The 19612-nt window shown below is 45.5% G+C and overlaps 1 protein-coding gene across 6 annotated transcripts in view; it reads left to right on the forward strand.

Annotated features, from left to right (window-relative positions):
- Positions 1-19612, forward strand: part of VTI1A (vesicle transport through interaction with t-SNAREs 1A) — a 1083798-nt gene that overhangs the window by 650518 nt on the left and 413668 nt on the right. The gene's annotated exons all lie outside the window — the stretch shown is intronic.

Below are 19612 nucleotides of genomic sequence, written 5' to 3' on the forward strand. Positions count from 1 at the left end.
CCCCTTGCCTGTAACTCTTCCACCACCTCATCCTCCTCAACATTACTCATCACCCCCCACCCACTTCTCCAGGCAAGCCTGTTCCCTATGCATATCAGGGATCACCTCATTCAGACCTGCGGGGACATGGAGGAGGAGATACATTCAACACGCCTCAGCAGAGAGAGCCTCGGGACACTTATGATGATGACCCACCAAGGGACACAGATCATGACCTGTACCCGGCCTATCCCTCTCTTCCTAATGATTTCACCTCTTAACATGAACTTATTGGTAGGGCTGCTTCTTCAGTGAGCCGTTAGACGAGGACTTTCTTTTTGAGATCCTGCATCTGAGGTGGGCAAAAAATATAAAGATTTCCCTACTGAAACTCTGTACATCCGTGGCCAGCTTCCGCCGGACTCTCTAGTGGTCTCTACAGCCCGTAAATGAGCTAACTCTCAGACAACTGGTGATGCCCCTTGACCAGATAAAGAGTGTAAATAAATAGATGTTGCAGGTAAGAGGGTCTACCAACGATTGGCGGTTTGCCAATTCCATTGGGCTACTTTCTATGTCCAACTATGTGTAGTGGGATGAAATGGAGGAGTGCCTCCAGCATCTCCCAGAGAAGCACAGGAAAAGGGGTTATGAGAGTGTCTCTACGGGAAAGTTGATCTCCAGTAATGACATCTGCTGCGCTGTAGCTGCTGCGAACAGTGCTTCAAAGGGGGTCAACTCCAGTACCCTTCTGCGCAGACATACCTGGTGCCGTATCTCCGGGTTCAGGAAGGAAGTCCAGCAAAATGTGCTCAACCTGCCCTTCGATGGGCAACATCTGTTGGGATTGCAGGTTGACCAGATGTTGGAAAAGATAAAGAAGGATATAGAATCTGCAAAAGCTATGGGTGCTTTTCAAAAACACACCCCTCACAGCTCTTTTCACTGCACCACTTACTGTGGAGACTCAAAGACTGCCTCCTGAGAGACCTCCACCTTGTACCAATGGCCGCCCATCCACTTTTTTTGAGTGTCCTATAGAGGCAACAACTCAAAAAGTAGAGGTAAAGTTGGCTTCACCAAAGGAGCTGCCGCATCCACAAAATGCTGACTAGCCTCTCATTTCCACATAATATAACATCTGTCGGGGGCACCATCAAAGGTTCTTTACCACTTGGCAGAACATCACCTCCGACCAGTGAATATTGGATATTATCGAACATGGTTATTTACTGGAGTTCACCTCCATTCCACCTCTCAAACACAGACTCTCCCCAGAACATCAAAGGCTACTCAGGGAAAAGGTCCAAGTGCTCATTCTCAAGCGTACCATAGAGCCTGTCCACTACCAACTGCAGCGCACAGGAGTATATTCTCTGTACTTTTTTCCTTCTCAGAAAATATGGTTCTCCCCAGCACATTCTGGACCTCAGGCCCCTAAACAAATACATCCTTTCAGAGCACTGCCATATGGTTACTCATCAGGATGTCATCCTGGATGACTGGCTAGTCATAAGTGCCCACCCAAGTGGCCTAGTGTCACTTGGGTGTGCTTCAACACCTGATTTACAGTGGAGCAGGTAGTGAAGTGTGGGTTGTGAACAAAAAAAGGTGTAAATGTTAAAATTGTCCTGGCCGAAGGTAGACGTAGGTGAGCAGCCTTACTTCACCACCAACTAATACGTTGCTACTAGTGAAGCACCTACCCCCTGCTCGATGAAGCCCCACTAGAGTATTACTCCAGTTTTTTATTGGCACCCTATATTCTAGGAGTGTCTGCCCAGAGGAACATTTTTTCCATCTGGATGTCCAAGGATTTAGGACAGGGTGCGTCTTTTAGGGGACCCACACCTCCCACTTCCTTGTTTTGGTCCTGAAGAATACCGGGGATCTCGCCTAATGATAGAAACATGTTGACCAACACATAGCCGAGATACGTAGGTCGTAACTTCCCTTCCAGTATCTCACCAACCTTTTTATTATTGTCCAGTTACTTTTTTATTAAAATCTTTATAAAGCATTAACCAGGACAATTTTAACATTTACACCTTTTTTTGTTCACAACCCACACTTCACTACCTGCTCCACTGTAAATCAGGTGTTGAAGCACACCCAAGTGACGCTAGGCCACTTGGGTGGGCCCCGATGATGAAGCAAGTCACCACTAGGTGGTGAGTGAGGGGTTTACTAACAAAGGAACAGTGTTTCCTCGTCTGGAAAAGCCTTCATCTCCCTCATCGGGTGATACTCTTCAATTGTTCTTTTCTAATTCTTGACCAGGGAATCAGGAGTATTCCCCGTCCAACATCCACGGACGCAACTCCTTACTCTCTTTGTGTTTGAAATAGTCATAAGTGTCACCTGTCAAATTTGTTGTGAATACACCCAGCTCACAATAAACCACCTTCACAAACTAGGGTTTACCATCAATGCTACAAGATCCCACCTCCAACCTCTCCTGATACAACCCTATCTGGGGGCAATCCTCAACTCAGAAGTTGGCATGTCTAATGCACATGCTGTAGGATACAGTCCTTTCAGGCTCTAATCCCTCTTTTTGAACCAGGCCACCAGGTCACTATCCGAACAGTCATGTGCCTCATTGGCTTGATGGCCTCTTGTATTACCATAATACCCCATGCCAGATTGCACATGTGTCTGTTGCATGAGTGCTTAGCCCACCTGTGGTCCCAAGCAGAGCGTCATTGGGACGATCCAGTGTTGATCAGCCGCCCTACATATCTCTCTCTGCTGTGGTCGAACACCAACAACCTTTTGCAGGGGGTAGCATTTTCTTGGCCTACTTCAGCAGAGCACCATAACAATGGACGCCTCCTTTTCAAGTTGGGGTGTACACCTACAGTATCTGACTGAACCCAGACAACAGGTTCTTTTCATCAATTTTCTGGAACTACTAACTGTTCACCTTGCATTGAAGGCTTCCCTTCACCAGTTGATTGGCAAATTAGTCCTCATCAAGATGGACAACATGACAGCCATGTATTAGCTTCAGAAGCAAAGGGGCACCAGACCCCCCTCTGCTTTTTCTCTTAGCTTAGAGTATCTGGAGGTGGGCCCTTCGACTCAAGATCCATCTGTTAGCAGAATGCTTGCTGAGAGTAGACAACTATTTTGTAGACCTCCTCAGCAGGATGGGGCAACAAATTCATGAGTGGGAATTCCACCCTCAAGTCCTGCTTCATTACTTCCAGGTTAAGGAGCTACTGGAGATAGACCTCTTCGCCACAGCAGAAAACTCCAAATACCCCAACTTCGCCCCAGGTTCGCACAGTCCAGGGTCAATTCACTATGGATGAGATGAGATATTTGCTTACTCTTTTGCCCCACTACTTCATTTGTGATTCAGAGGCTTTGGCAGACATTTTTCTCCTTCATCCTGGTGGCTCCCACCTGGGCATGCCAACCACGGTTCACCACCCTCCTTGAACTTTCAGTGGTTCCGTATGAGATACTCCTGAATGAGCCGGACCTTTACACTCCGAACAATGGAGGAATCAGGCACACAGACCACAGGTCTCTAAAATAAGTAATCTGATTCCTGGAATCCTAGAATTTGGGTACCTTCATCTTCTACCTGAATGCATGAACATTCTTAAAGAGGTGTGCAGGCATACTACTCATGCCTGTTACGCTGCCAGGTGGAACAGATTAGTCTTCCATTGTCCTTCCAAACATTTTGACCCCTTAGCAGTCATAGCTCAAGAGATTGTCTGCTCTCTGCTTCACTTGCAAACTCGTTGTGGTTTCGCTTTTACACCTATAAGACTGCAAAAGGCTGTTGTAGCCGCCTACCTTTGGAAGTGGCAAGAAGTTTCTTTCTTCAGAATTCCTGTCATTAAAGCCTTTATGAGTCATTCCTCCTCAGGGTCCCGCCAGCCCCAACATGGTACCCTAACATTGTATTAACACGACTAATCGGCCCTCCGTTAGAGCCCTGTTTCCTGTCTTGGAAGGTAGCATTTGTGGTTGCCATCACTTCACTCATGCATCAGTTAGCTTGAGACACTAATGTTGGAAGAACTTTTCTTTCAGATGCACAAAGAGAGGGTTGCCTGCCGCACCAACTCTAAATTTCTCCCAAAAGTATTCTCACAGTTCCACCACAATCAATTAATTGAACTACCATTTTTTTCCCTCAACCTGACTCATTTGCTGAATGGGTTTTCAATACCTTAGTTGTTAAGGGAGCGCCCTTGTACTATGTTGATGGAACAAAACCCTTTAGGAAAACACAACAGCTTTATGTTGCTTTCTTCAAACCCCACAAGGGAAGGCCCTATCTAAATCACATATTGCACAATAGATTGTTAAATGCATCCAGACATGCTATGTTAAAGCTAAAGGAACTTTGCCTATTCCTCCTAGAGCCCACTCCACTCTGAAAAGAGGAGCCTTTATGGCATCCCTGGGGAACATTCCTACAGCTGACATCTGTAAAGCAGCTACATGGTCCACACCATATACTTTTACAAAGCATTATTGTGTAGATGTGCTTGCGCGCCAACAAGCCAATGTTGGGCAGGCAGTTCTACGTACACTTTTTCAAACCACTTCAAAATTTCTGGCATGATTGCTTTACAGTTTGTACACAGCATGTGTATGCACAGCCATACATGCCTCTAATGGAAAATGTACGTACCCAGTAAGCATCTGTTTTTGGCATGTAGTGCTGTAGATTCACATCCATCCACCCTCCTCCTCGGATGCCTGTTGCCGTTACCATTCGGTTTACCTTTCCTTCTTCTTCCATGGACATCTCTCTATACAATGCTTCGCTTCACATTCCATCGTCACCCGCCTTAAAAGAAAACAATCTAACAATGGAGTCGATGGCTATGCCCATTACAAGCAAGAAGAGGACTCACAGTACCTCATGACTCGAAAAACTTTCTATGAAAAAAAAGGACTTGCACATATCTGGGCCCATAATTAGACGGTAGAATTGTGCACAGCATGTGAATCTACAGCACTACATGCCACGAACAGATGTTTACAGGGTAATATTTTCCTTTTCTGAAGTGAGGTACCCTATACTGAAAGAACAACTTTTGGATTAGGTTAAGTTATGTTGTTGCATTAAAAGTAACACTTACATAGGCGTGGCAGTTTTGTGAGGTGGAAATGTTGATGTGTCCTAGAGGCTTTCCTTATGCTTGATGTCCAAGTTTTGGAAATTGATTTAGGTGCTGCTGGGTAGTCATTGGAGTCGGTGAACCATTCAGTATTATGATCTCAGTGTCTAAGGCCAGCTATTGTTTGCATAGGTGTAATTTGAACGAGCTTCAGAGAATAAACTTGGAAGAAAGAGTCACAGTTTGCTTAGGTCAAATAAGGATGAGTTGCTGATTGGTAATTATGGAATGGGTTTTTGAGAAAATAGAGACTGAAGTTTTCTCATGGCAATACATGGCCCAGTGACTTTCTTTATATGTATGAAGAAGGTTGCATATCAAAGATGATAAAAAATACTTTACTGTTTGCTTTTTGACGCGTGAGCGAACTGTAAAGAGTGCCCTAGCTGTTAGTAGTTAGACTGGCATGTCAGAAGTTTTTTGCAGGGTTGTGTCAACAATTTCAGCATGTACTCTCATAAGACAAGCACCTATTTCTATGTATAAACAACGTCCTTCAAAGAATGTATATGTCACTGCCTATCAGTATTAGCTTTCCTATCATTATTAAGCTGGAAAGGCTTCCTTTAAATTCTATAAGTAAATGTTCATAAATGTATCACAAATGAGTGGTCGCTCCCTTGTCTCCCCACCGAGACTCGGTATTGTAGCACTGCGCTGCCTGCATTCGACTGTGCCTATATTGTTTATCAGATCATAATTGTTTTGCTTTGTAGTGCGTGTGTAATTGTTTAAACTTTGTAGCGTTTCATAAGTGTTTTACTTTGTAGTGCGCGCGTAATTGTTTAAACTTTGTAGCGCTTCATAATTGTTTTACTTTGTAGTGCGTGCGTAATTGTTTAAACTTTGTAGCGCTTGCATGATTGTTTTGACCTTTGTAGTGCTTGCACCATTTCTGGTCCGATTTAGTATTACTAGCGCGATTTCCCTCGGCGCCTTGCTCTACTCCCCCCCCTCCATTTTGTCCCTGTTGTTGTTGTGCCTCCGTGTGCGCTGACCTGAGCCCGCCCCGCCTCCCAGCTGAGACGCCCTCGCCCCTCCCCCTCCACTCTCCATATATGACAGGAGTTCCCGCGCGCAGCGTTTACGCGCAGCGACCGCGCCCAACCCGCGCCGAAGGTGCGCCAAAGGTAAGCCCGTCTACGCCCGTCCGCGCCTGGACCGCGCCCAGCGCCAGACCCCCTGCCCCTCGCGCTGCTCAGCCCTCCCGCATTACCTACGATGCCGCCACCCTCCTAGCCCTTAACCCCGGTCGCGCCCCCAACTGCGTCCAAGCCGCCCCTGGACACACCCATGGACCTTTCTCTTGCTACTCCTGCAAATTCAGCGGCACCAACTGCATCTCCGCTACGACCACACCACAGATTCACGACCCCAACCACCTACAATGCATCCTTCTCAACACCCGCTCGGTCCACAGACACGCCATTGACCTATGGAATCTTCTAGACACCATCTCTCCGGACATCGCCTTCCTCATGGAAACATGGATGAATGCTTCCTCCGCACCAGACATCACCATTGCCATCCCCGAAGACTATAAGATCACTCGCAAAGACCGCACCAGCCACACAGGAGGAGGAATCGCTATCGTCCATAAGAAATCAATCCGCATATCAACCAGCTCTGACGCCAACCTCGCCAACTCCGAACACCTTCACTTCCAGATCCACGTCGACCCCAAAACCACACTCAGAGGCACCCTCCTCTACAGACCACCAGGACCCCGCGCAAAATTCAGTGAAGACATCACGGACTTCATCACCCCACACGCGCTCCCCTCCAAAGACTACATCCTTCTGGGAGACCTCAACTTTCACCTCGAAAAGACCAACGACCGCAACACCGCCACCCTCGTGGACAACCTCGCCAACCTCGGACTTAAACAACTAGTCACCTCCCCCACCCACATCGCAGGTCACACACTCGACCCCATCTTCACATCCAGCAACCATGTCTCCTTCAGCCACACCTCAGACCTCCTCTGGACTGACCACAGCTGCGTCCACTTCACCTACAACAAACCAAAACCCAGCAACCACATCCAACCTACCCTGCAAAGAAACTGGAACAAAATCACCACGGACCAAATCTCCGCATCGCTCCTTCAAGACACCCCAGCCCTCTCTTCTAACGCTAACGAAGCCGCCGCCAACCTCACCCTGTGGCTATCCAACACCGCTGACACCCTAGCACCACTGAAAAAACGTCAAAACAAACCTGGCAGCAAGAAGGCCTCATGGTTCAACGATGATCTCAAGAAGTCCAAGAAACTCTGCCGCTCCCTTGAAAAGGCCTGGAAAAAAGACCCAACCACCAGCACCAAGGACGCCTTCAAAAACGCCACCCGCACTCACCACCAACTAATCCGAAAAGCCAAGAAAACAGCATTCAAGGATCGACTTGACAACAACGCCCACAACAGCAAGGAACTTTTCAACATCGTCAAGGAATTTTCCAATCCCTCGGCAAACTCCAACGACATCACCCCCTCTCAAACCCTCTGCGACTCCCTAGCCTCATTTTTCCACAACAAGATTGCAGACATCCACAACAGCTTTGACAACCAACCCGGAAACCAACCCACCCTACCATTCGCCGATCATCCTCCTCCCGTGAACACCCTTAACGACTGGAACCCAATCTCCGCTGAGGACACCATCCGCCTGATGAATTCCATCCACTCAGGATCCCCCACAGACCCATGTCCTCACAACATCTTCAACAAAGCAGACTCCATCATAGCACCGCACCTCCGAGACGTTATCAACTGCTCCTTCAACTCCGCCACCTTCCCGGAAGACTGGAAACACGCTGAACTCACCGCCCTTCTGAAAAAACCCACAGCCGACCCCACCGAACTCAAAAACTACCGTCCCATCTCGCTCCTTCCTTTCCCGGCCAAAGTCATCGAGAAAGCTGTCAACAACCAGCTCGCCGCCTTCCTCGAAGCCAACAAATCCCTCGACCCCTCACAATCTGGCTTCCGAGCAAAACACAGCACTGAGACCGCCCTCATCGCAGCAACAGACGACATTCGAACTCTACTGGACAATGGAGACACAGTCGCCCTCATCCTCCTTGACCTCTCTGCAGCATTCGACACAGTCTGTCACAGCACCCTTTTACAACGCCTCAATAACATCGGAATCCAAGGAAAAGCACTTGAATGGATCACCTCGTTCCTCACCGGAAGAACCCAGAGAGTCCGCCTCCCTCCATTCAAGTCCGAGGCCTCTGAAGTCATCTGCGGCGTACCACAAGGATCCTCACTCAGTCCCACCCTCTTCAACGTATACATGAGCCCCCTCGCGGCCATCGCACGCCAACACAACCTCAACATCATCTCTTACGCGGATGACACTCAACTGATCCTTTCTCTCACCAATGACCCCAGCACCGCCAAATCTAACCTACACGAAGGAATGAAAGAAGTTGCCGAATGGATGAAACAAAGCCGTCTGAAACTGAACTCAGACAAAACAGAAGTCCTCATCTTAGGTACATCCCCCTCTGCATGGGACGACTCCTGGTGGCCGGAAGCCCTCGGAAAAGCACCCATCCCGACAGACCACGCACGGAACCTAGGCGTCATCCTGGATTCTTCACTCTCAATGAACAGACAAGTCAGCGCCGTATCCTCTTCCTGCTTCAACATTCTTCGCATGCTCAGAAAAACATTTCGCCGGATCCCCTCCGAAACAAGGAAAACAGTCACCCACGCTCTGGTCACGAGCCGACTGGACTACGGAAACACCCTCTACGCAGGTACTACCGCAAAACTCCAGAAGAAACTCCAACGAATCCAAAACGCCTCAGCCAGACTCATATTAGACATCCCACGCAACGAACACATCTCTGGTCACCTTAAAGACCTCCACTGGCTACCCGTCAATAAGAGGATCACTTTCCGACTGCTTACCCATGCACACAAATCACTCTACGACATCGGTCCAGAATGCCTCAACTCACGACTGTCCTTCTACACCCCCTCCCGCCAACTACGTTCTTCCAGCCAAGCCCTCGCCACTGTACCTCGCATCAACAAGACCACCATGGGAGGCAGATCCTTTTCATACCTGGCTGCTAAAACATGGAACTCACTCCCCGCCTACCTTCGCCTTACCCAGAACCACCTAGCATTCAGAAAGCAACTCAAAACGTGGATATTTGACAAGTAATCCTCCTCCCCTTCCTAAGCGCCTTGAAACCCTCTGGGTATGTAGTGCGCTATATAAATTCTATGACTTGACTTGACTTGACTTGAACCAGCGTGTGCCAGGGGAATAATGCCTTCCATTCTGACAGCCCTGCCACCGACACTAAGTGTTGTGCCTTTTTAGACAAAGCCATTTGCCAGATATGTATTGCTGAATAAAGTTAGTTATTAGCTATGCTTCACACTTAACACTTCCTCGGCATTGAGGGGAGATATAGAGTGTCGTCTGAATTGTGGTGGCCGAAAGACCACCAGCTAGACCAAAAGTATATCATCTTATTCATAGCCAACCGCCCCAGTAAATTGGATACTAGATGTAAAGGAGAATTTCTAGAGCATTTTGGACAGTAGGGTTTTCTTGACAAGTCAGGGCACGGTGCTGCAAAAAAAAGTTATTTAGAATTTTGGTAGGATATTTGAGGGACTGGAGTACTTGTTGGTAGGTGTTTTGGCAGTAAAGCCATGCATGATGGCTGACCTAGACTAGATGAGTTCTGTTTGTGGTTTAGTGTGCATGGAATAAAAGATGATAGATGGATACTCTTAGTGCTTAACTGCTGTGGTGTACTTTACTGAGGGTTGTCCTCTAAGTAGCATTTAGTTGAAGTTGTTCATTTTGGTTGAGAATAATAATAAAACGTTTTTCCTAGCTCTACTGAGAGGGCTCTACTTTATCAACTACTTTTGATGCACATCAGCAATACATGAGGAATGATGACGTCGGTGCTGGTATATTGCTCGAAAAAGTTTTTGATTGCCCCATCTATCAACCAATCTAACACAGTCCACATTCACAATGTGCCTAAAGCCCACATTGAAAATATGCTGGAAGCTCACTGAGTTTTCACTGTCCTATGACTCCAGAGTGAGGCAGCTACCATTGTTGGCAGGAAACATTGCTCCTGGCTCATCCCAGCTAGGACCAGGAGTGGTTTATCCCCAAAGGAATCCGGCGCCACACAGGCTTCAGTAGGGTTCAGAGAGTTGTCTACCAGGCTTTGGGAAAAAAAGCGCCCACCTCCCTATTTCTTGATGGCCAGAGACTCTACCCACCTCCCCAGTGAGTCAAATGGGGAAGGTGAGGATGTTTAAACTCCTGCTGCCCTCCGCAGCCCTCTCTTTAGTTCTGGAAAACCCTTCCACCCCAACAACATAGGATAGGAAGGGTCCACTTAGCAGAACCCATAAGGAATAATAAGGCATGAACTAACTTGTCTTTTTTTGCAGTGGCTGTTATACTTGACTGGCAAGCCAATGCACTGCAGTCGGGAAGTCAGCTTCCCGCCCAAGTGGAAGGGGCAGCACCCAATAAAACACAGCTGTGGAATAGGTCATGTCAACATGGCCACGGATAGAACCCAGAAATTATGGAAGGATTTTGGCACTGAACGTCAAGTTTGAAGGGCATGTATTGTTGGGGAGTGGTATGGCCATATTGTAGATCTGGTTGAAGTGAAGGTGAATGAAGCACAGCCATTGGGAGTGGAGGTCTGCACAGAGTACCTGACTGGATGAGGCATGTCTACCAGGAATTTGGACGGCATCTCAGAATGCTTGAATGGCTGAAAGTGAGTTAAACATGGATGCTGTAAGATGGATTATTGAAGCCGGGCCAGTGGAAGTGAAGGGTCTGCTTGTACCTGATTGCCTAAGGCACGGATACCGAACGTAATGGCCACCTGACTTGCCTGATTCATTGAAGGGAAGATTGTGCATTGTCACAGCAATTGAAAAAGGATAACCCGATGTGCCGGACTGACTGGGACATGGATACTGGAAGTGACAGCCACTTCGTATGCCTGATTAACTGAAGGTGATATCAGTGAATATTCGGCAGCTTGGAAACCATATAAAATACTTACTTTGAATGTAGAGTACCAAGTGAAACCATGATGGATCACTTGTAAGTGAAAGCAGCCAATAAACTGTGGCTTTTACTCTTCCGATCAAACAAGCGTGGTCTCCATTCCTGGCATTTGGGGTCGGTGACTGGGTAGGAGTATCACTGCTGTACACCCCCGGCGTGGAGACCAAGCGGAGCAGGTTCAGCTGTTTGGTTGAGATATCTACATCTGCGTTCTTTCAGTGGAAGGAGGGCGGTTGGGGCCAAGAGTTGCAAATGTCTGTGGTAAACTGAAGCAGCGACAAGGAATGAGCGACAGGCAGGAGGCGTTGCTGCATAGAATGAGTAGGGGCTGAGTAGGTTTCAGTGTTCTTCTGAAGCAAAACGGTGTCTCAAGGGAGGTGGTGTAAGACTGCTAGAGGCGACTAATAACCTCATTGACCTTAGCTCATACTGATAACAGCAAATAAAACGGCCTGCTCTTGTTTCGGCTCCATTATGCGTGAGCGGGAAATATTACTCAAGTGTCTTTCAAATAATAATTAGTTAACTTATTTGGATTACTTTTTTAACAAAGTAATCCTGCCATGTAGGTCTTTACAGCGCAGTGGATTCTCATTTGACTTACATTTCTTCTAGCAGTTACTTTAGAAGTTTTGTTATCTCCGTCATAGCTTTTGGTATAATGCATTGCTTTTTCTTCAGTTTTTTTCTCTCAATTGTGTAATCATTGACTCCCTCCTCTCTAAGTTCTTATAGTATATTAAGAGATCCAGAATTTCCTTGTCACATCTTCGGAAACCCAAATCCAATGGTGGTGTGAATTTTCCTAATTTTCGGCTTTACCACAAAGCTTTGCTTCTCTGTGATTCCTCCCCTTTTACTCCTTTATGGGTCATTGTGGAACTATCCCTACTAGCACCTTTTTCCGTAAAAGAAATATTGGCCTTTACTACAAAGGTTAATGTCACTTCTCTTCCACTCTTTAAGCATGCATGCTCATTATTAAGGCCCCATTGCCAGCTTAAAATTGACTCTAGAGACACTTTCCATCACTCTTCTCTTTGGCATAACCGTCTCATTACTATCTATAACAGACCTCTTTATTGGAAGACCTGGAGACTCAAGGGAATCATTTGGGTTCAGGATATCTTTGACGGTTAGTCTCCTTGCTCTTTTCCACAGTTTCAGGAAACTTCTAAATGTCCTTGTTAGTTTTGGCATACATTCTTAACTCTTATGGGATTAATTCTGGATGTTTTTTATTCCCTCCCTTCAAATGATTCTACACCAATAGAGGGTCCACTTCTCGGAATACTGGTAATACTTCCCAAAACGTCCTTGATTTATAAATGCATCTGGACCACACATTCTGACCGTCCTAAATCCAAAGTGGAACTTGCCTGGGAGGCGGATTTGAATTGTGTTTGGATCATCGAGTTCTGGGACAAAATCTGGACTAGATCTTTGAAAATGTCAAGATCTGTCTCCACTACTCAATCCATGTTCTTTCTCTATCACAGATTATACTTTACTCCTCTATCCATAGCTAACTTTACACACACTGATAAAGATGTTTGTTGCTCCTGTGGCTTTCCCCTGGCAGATTTGATGCACCCTTTGTTTTCTTGCCCTCCTGCAGCTTCCTTCTGGAGGAATATTTGGTCTCGTATTTCAACTATTTTTAATTTGCACACCTCCCTATACAATATTATTCTTTTTATAGGCAGCCTATCAGATTCATTGGGACTGGCCTTTCATGAAAAAGGTTTATTTGACTTGATGTTCAGCACATTTCGTTGAACTGCAAATGTTCAGCTAAACTGTCAGTTAAGCCCTGGTGAAACAATGTTTGTCACTATCACAGATTGGCTATTGCTTTTGCCTCCTCTTTTAAACCATTTGTAAATAGGGGCTTATTTTGGTCACCATTCACAATTATTTGAATAAAGTTACAACATCCAGTGTCTCACACAATTGTTCTGAACATGTTCAACATCCATAAATTGTTAATGTCTCTGTTTTTGTTTCCTCTACATTTTTTCATTTTTGAACTGTTTCTCGTTTGATTATTTTAATTGTCTCTTTATATTTTAAGTCATTTTTATACTATTACTTGATCTTCAGTTACAGATTTATATTCTACTACCTCTCTTCCCCTCTCCCCCTTTTCCCCTATGATATTGTCAAATTGAAAAAAAAAACTTTCTACTCTATTTTACAGCCTATTTTTCCTGGTACTGGTCCACAGTTAATATGTCAAATGCATGGCTTATTTACCGTATTTGTTTTTAATTTAGTCAAGCTTATCAAACATATGTGTAATAATAAAAAAATTAAATTAAAAAAAAGACACGGCAAGCTCTGTGAAGTAGTTACCGGTCAAGCACATCACATACCCACAGGCACCTTATGTGACATGGCGAGTGCGCCTGTTCCTTTTTAGCGCCAGGATTACGTGACCGTCTCCCAGCTAAACATCAGTGCCATTTTACTGTATTTCACCTTTGGGAGGCTTTGTATGTACAGCTAAAAACAGGGAGCACTGCGCCGGCAGGGGCCAGGTTACATAATAGGAATGTCAATTTGTGGTCAAATACCTGAGGAAACATTAGTGTTTCTCAACGAGACAGTAGCGGCTGGATGGCAATTTGCAGTTCATTGCGTGGTGTTAGTTTCTCACCCCGCTGATCGCCTTTCATTGAGGCACAGACTACACACTAAGTAGGAAAAGAGCCTAAGGCCATGTAAGCTTAAAATCGACATTTATGTTTGTTCCAATTAATGGAAACCGCTCTAAACAATTTAAAACCCTTACTTTTTAATTAGATGATGTTCTGTAGGTGGACACTCTGTGTCAACAGTTCCTGCACTTACTGAAGGGTATCATAGTGTGTCCAGACGGACTCTGGAGAGTTTTTAGGCTGTGTTTTTGGGTCAATGTCTCTGCAGTGGAGACCGGCATGGTTTGCGGGTGTGGGCGGCGCGGGGCAGGGGGGGCTAGGGGGCTGTTAAAAAAATAAATAAAAGAAACAGTAACCCTACTGCGCCGGTCCCGCGTGTCTGCTCCTCCTCTCGGATGCACAGGAAAGGCTCCCCTGACCCATCAGAATGCTGCAATGCAGCATTGTGATTGGTTTTGAGTGTCCTGGTTTAACGTTTAACCAGGGAATGGGGCCCTGGGCCTATTCTCCTCACAGGCTGTAATGCAGCCTGCATGGAGAACGGGGAAAGTGCGCATGACTGGTTTGGGCAGGCCGAGAGGGCCGGCCAAACAGTCATTGCGTATTTAAGAGTGGACAAACTACTTCTCCACTGCCCTGCCCTGCTCCGAGAGCAGAGCAGCCCCATCCACCCGCCCACCCACAAAGCAACATAAAACATAAAATGATGATAACTCAAAGTTACTATTTTTTTATGTCGAATTTGCATTGACTGTTTAAAAGCAGTGGGGTGACGCTCCTCCTGGAGGAGCCATCCGTGTGTCTCTGTACAGGCTGCCATGTCTGCCGCTGAGCAGGCCACTTACAACCTGCCAAAACGGACTGGCCTTTATCACCCAGGTAGGCGGTCTTTGTTTTATCCAACGTTTTCATCTCAAGAAAAACATGGACTGTAAGTGATTTTTTAACTTTTTTTTTAACTAAGTGTAGCGAAAACTTCAATAAAACAACTGTGGCATAAATGTTATCATTCTAACTATTATAACGATTTATTAGATTTATTATTTATTCCAGAGGTCGGAGTGCATTAAAAAAGTACGTGAACTGTGACCCTGAGTCCAATGGGGATGATGTTTGCGGGTTTTAAGGCGTGGCTAAAACGAAAAAAATGTTCTGTAATTATTTTGCTGGTCTTTCACCTTCAAGTAACTGCATGGAAAATAACACACATCTAAAATGAAAAATTAATGCAAGTTAAACTAATAAGTGAGAGATGCACCATTTTTAGGTCTCGCAACCTATCAATGCGCGCAAGCGCATTGAGCGGAGCGAGAATTCAAGTGCTCAAAATGCTCGTCAAACCAAGGGTTTCGTTCCTGCGGTGTTCTTTAAGTTCACGTGAATCACGTGACCAAACAAGCACGCGCATCAGCCTCCCTCCCTCCCTCCCTCCTAATTGCATTTTTTCACGGCCGCACAGCACATCAAAGGGCTTCTCCCAGCGTGTGCTGTGAGGCTTCTCCTCCCCTAATTATTCATGGCTGGCCGCTGGCCGGCCGTACTTTCAGTTTCCTGGCCGCTTTTGTTCCTAATGTCTTCCCCTTCATCGACTTCAGTCTAATTGGAAACATTTCTCGTTTCTGCTTCGGGCCACAATAATGCGTGCCGCGCTGTCTCTCTTTTATTGGCGTGCTTGTCCTTTCAATGAATTATGCATTTGTTTCACCCGTCTGTGCGCTAGCATCTGAACTCGCACGTGTGCCCCACAGAAAGCAGCCCGGGTCTCCCGCCAAGTGTGTCAAAATGTTCACGTTCTAATGCCAGAACTGACAGACATTTTATTGTGCCGTGTGAATTAAGCTGACACATTTGGAAGTAATTCGCTCACAAGTGCCGCCCTCCCTCCATAAACTTAAGGCCAAGCAAAATGCAGACGCCTGCGCTTGGCGGGAGATACTCGTCACACTCAAAATCTCCAAGCCCGGCGCCTCCGTGCCTACAGATACCCAACTGGACCCCGCGGCGGCCGCCAGCTGCTCCATAAATATGACTCCTAAGCCTGGGTCCATCCGCCCAGGGGGCCCGAGGAGTGGCCGGCTATGGAAATAAACAACTTCTCTACTCGTTCCAGGTGGGTGGAGAACTTTAAACATCCGCCATGATTGCAAGTACTCAGTTTGTCCCAGCGGATTCTAAAGAGGCCTGTTCAATAAGGGGCTACATTAAATGAATGTAAAAGTGCTCGCGCTCTGTCTCTCGCGCCTCTTCCAGCCCAAAGCCCCGAGACCAAACAAGAGAACCGCTCTGGGGACTAACAACAGTACAGTAGTGGCCACACGAAAGTTTTATCTCGCTACCAAGCAAGCCCTCCCCAAGGCAAGCGTGCTATCCCGTCTGCTCATGCTTTTCAATGCCACATCGGAGGTGTGAAGTGGTACATGAATCAAAATACAATACAATGCAAATGAAACAAGCACTGGCAAAGCCAATAGGATTCCCTATTTGAGGCATATTGGCGTTATCCATGTTTTAAAGATGTTGCACAGCAGAGCGTGTTGCTGTGAAACATGGCTCAAAGTAGACAAGCACTGGCGTTGCCAATAGGTCTCGCAGTAGGAAAGTTGGAGCTATTACAATTGCAAATAACAATCCCTTTTATTTTTGTTTTCATTTTAAAAACATAAAGGGCTTTGTCATTTACAAAACCAATAGCTCCAACTTTCCTACTGCGAGACCTATTGGCAACGCCAGTGCTTGTTTGTTGTGCAACCTCTATTGGTTAATGCAATCACAGCAGATACCTGTGTGTGTAACCATAGAGCCACATAATTGAATTCCGGTTAGTGCATTGGGGAATAATGACATGTGTTTTAGTGCTACAATGTCCCAACCTGTGACAGAAAGCAACTTCAATATGTACGTCATTATTTTAAACTTGGATTGCACACAGTGTAAGATAGGCTGCCACAAAGTGCATACAAAGATTTAGGTTTAAGATAAAAAAGTGCTTCCAAATATAGTTCGGAGTAATGTGCAGACTGTACCTAGTATTTACCATTAGAGTGAGTGAAAAGCAATAGCGCAGGATGCCCTCAGCTTTCCAATCTGCATAATGAGAGGGCACTCCTATATTTTATTGTTCCCCGAAGACTCTGGTGGTAGGGGACTGGAACCCTGGAATCTATTAAATTATATATTATTACCGACTGGATGATCAGCAGCAACTTAAAACTCAATAGAGACAAAACAGAGGTTTTGGTAGTTGGGAACCATCCCACTCTTTGGTCTGAACTCCAGTGGACAAAAAAAACAAACAGAGTAGTGGGGGGTCCTAGGGGAGTGAGTTTATAGACAGAGAAAGTACCTTGTCCCCCAACTAATACAGTAAAAAACACGAGAGGTACTTAAAGTCTAGGAAGTAGAAAACTACTAGGACCTGATTGTGTCCAATGCAGGTGTTCAGATCACACCGTTGATCTTGAGTGAATGACACTATTATGTCAAAGAGGTGAGATAGAGAAGATACAGAGTCTAGGAGGCTAGAACAAAGTACCCATCAGCCCACTCAACTGTGGAGTATCGTCATCTGGGTTGTTGAAAAAAAGGTGTCCTTTAGGCTCCTCCTCAGAGAGAGTCTGAGGTTGCTTAATAATGGACCCTAGAGTGAAGCATCCAACCAACAGAAGACAGTGGGTGAGCGGAAGGGGCAAAAAGTTGCAGTGCTCAGAAAAGAGAAAAGAAAAAGGAAACTAATCCTTGTGCTATCTATCATGTGTGTTTAGATGGTCTAAACACACATGATAGATAGCAATTCCTTGCATGCTATCAGCATACTGCTTTTAATGATACCACTTTGATGGTCAAACCCAATAAAGTTTCCTTATGTCATCAAAGTAGGTATTTTTAACCACAAGGATTAGTTTCCTTTTTCTTTTCTCTTTTCTGAGCACTGCAACTTTTTGCCCCTTCCGCTCACCCACTGTCTTCTGTTGGTTGGATGCTTCACTCTAGGGTCCATTATTAGGCAACCTCAGACTCTCTCTGAGGAGGAGCCTAAAGGACACCTTTTTTTCAACAACCCAGATGACGATACTCCACAGTTGAGTGGGCTGATGGGTACTTTGTTCTAGCCTCCTAGACTCTGTATCTTCTCTATCTCACCTCTTTGACATAATAGTGTCATTTAATCAACATCAACGGTGTGATCTGAACACCTACATTGGACACAATCAGGTCCTAGTAGTTTTCTACTTCCTAGACTTTAAGTACCTCTCGTGTTTTTTACTGAACTCCAGTGGTCCAACTATCTCGGTGAACGTTCCCCTCCTAAAACTGAAATTAAATATTTAGGTTTTTGGATGGACAGTCATCTCACCATTGAGGTACAAGTAAGAACACCCTGCCTCCTGCTTTGGCCTTCTCCAGCCTCTTAGGAAAATTTTGAGTTGGCTCCCCTGGCATTCGGAAAACTGTGGTCCAAGGCCTCATCCTGTCCCACCTCGACTATTGCAATTCAGTCTATTTGGGAAGCCCTTAGTACATGGTCAAGAGCAACAGATGGTCCAGAATGCCGCAGAGTGTGATTTGTTGAAATTCGATAGAATAATTAAATTTCCTCCTCCATTGTTACCTTGCACTGTTTGCTTGTATGTAAAAGAATCAAATTCAAATTCCCTGAAAGTCCCCTTGTAATTCAGAGATTGTTAACTGCTTACACACCCAAAAGATCATTGCGCTCCGCAGACTAGAGACTTTTTTGATACTGAGAATCAAGAAAATGAGAAGTGGTGGACGTCCCTTTGCCTGTCTGGCAGCTGAACTCTGGAACTCCATTTCTCTATATTTAAGATTGACCAACGAAGAATCCAAATTGAGGAAGCTTCTGAAAACTCACCTCTTCGAGTGATTCACCCATGGTGCGAGCTTTAGGAAGAACATGACTTTAGCGCTGGGAAGCCTATTGGGTAGCCAAGCGCTTTATAAATGCCTAGCATAGCATATAAAGGGATCCTCAATCACTAGTACCAACAGTGTCATGCTTCATGATTGATTCCTCGCCTACTGCACTTACAGCCAGATTCATCAAAGTAAATTTGGCTCGCAAAGTGCCAGATTCTGAGAATCTGGCCCTTTGCGAGCGCTATTTTTGCATTTGAGATTCATCATCCCAAATGCAAAAATCGCAATTATAGAAATAGCTAAATTGCGATGAATTGCATTTAAGGAATCTCAATTTGAGATTCCTTAAATGCAATTCATGAACCATTTAAAAATTGCAAATTCGCAATCTGGGGACGCTATTTACCGCAAAGTTAAACTACGTGGTAAATAGCAAAAACTTTGAAAAATGCACTAAAGTGCATTTTTCAAAGTTTCATGTTGCGCACACACATGCCCTAAGGGCATGTGTCTGTGCAACATATGTGCACACATCAATTTCAGGGGTGCAACAGGGTGTCCTTTTGACACCCCTGCACCCTTGAAATCGCAATCTCAATGTGCGAATCGCTAATTGCGATTAGAGAATTGAGATGGTCTTCCCATTCATTCCTATGGGCCTCTAGGCCCATAGGAATGAATGGGGAGATATTCCTTAATTGCGACTCGCAATTTGCGAGTCGCAATTAAGGAATTATTAGAAATCGCTATTTTTGAAAGGATTTCTTGATGAATAGCATTTTGCTATTCCTTAATAGCAAATCAGTATTTTTTGCTATTGAGGAATCGCAAAATGTGTTCTTCATGAATCTGGGGG

Source organism: Lissotriton vulgaris, chromosome 5 (assembly GCF_964263255.1).
Source record: "Lissotriton vulgaris chromosome 5, aLisVul1.2, whole genome shotgun sequence".
Lineage (NCBI taxonomy): Eukaryota > Metazoa > Chordata > Amphibia > Caudata > Salamandridae > Lissotriton > Lissotriton vulgaris.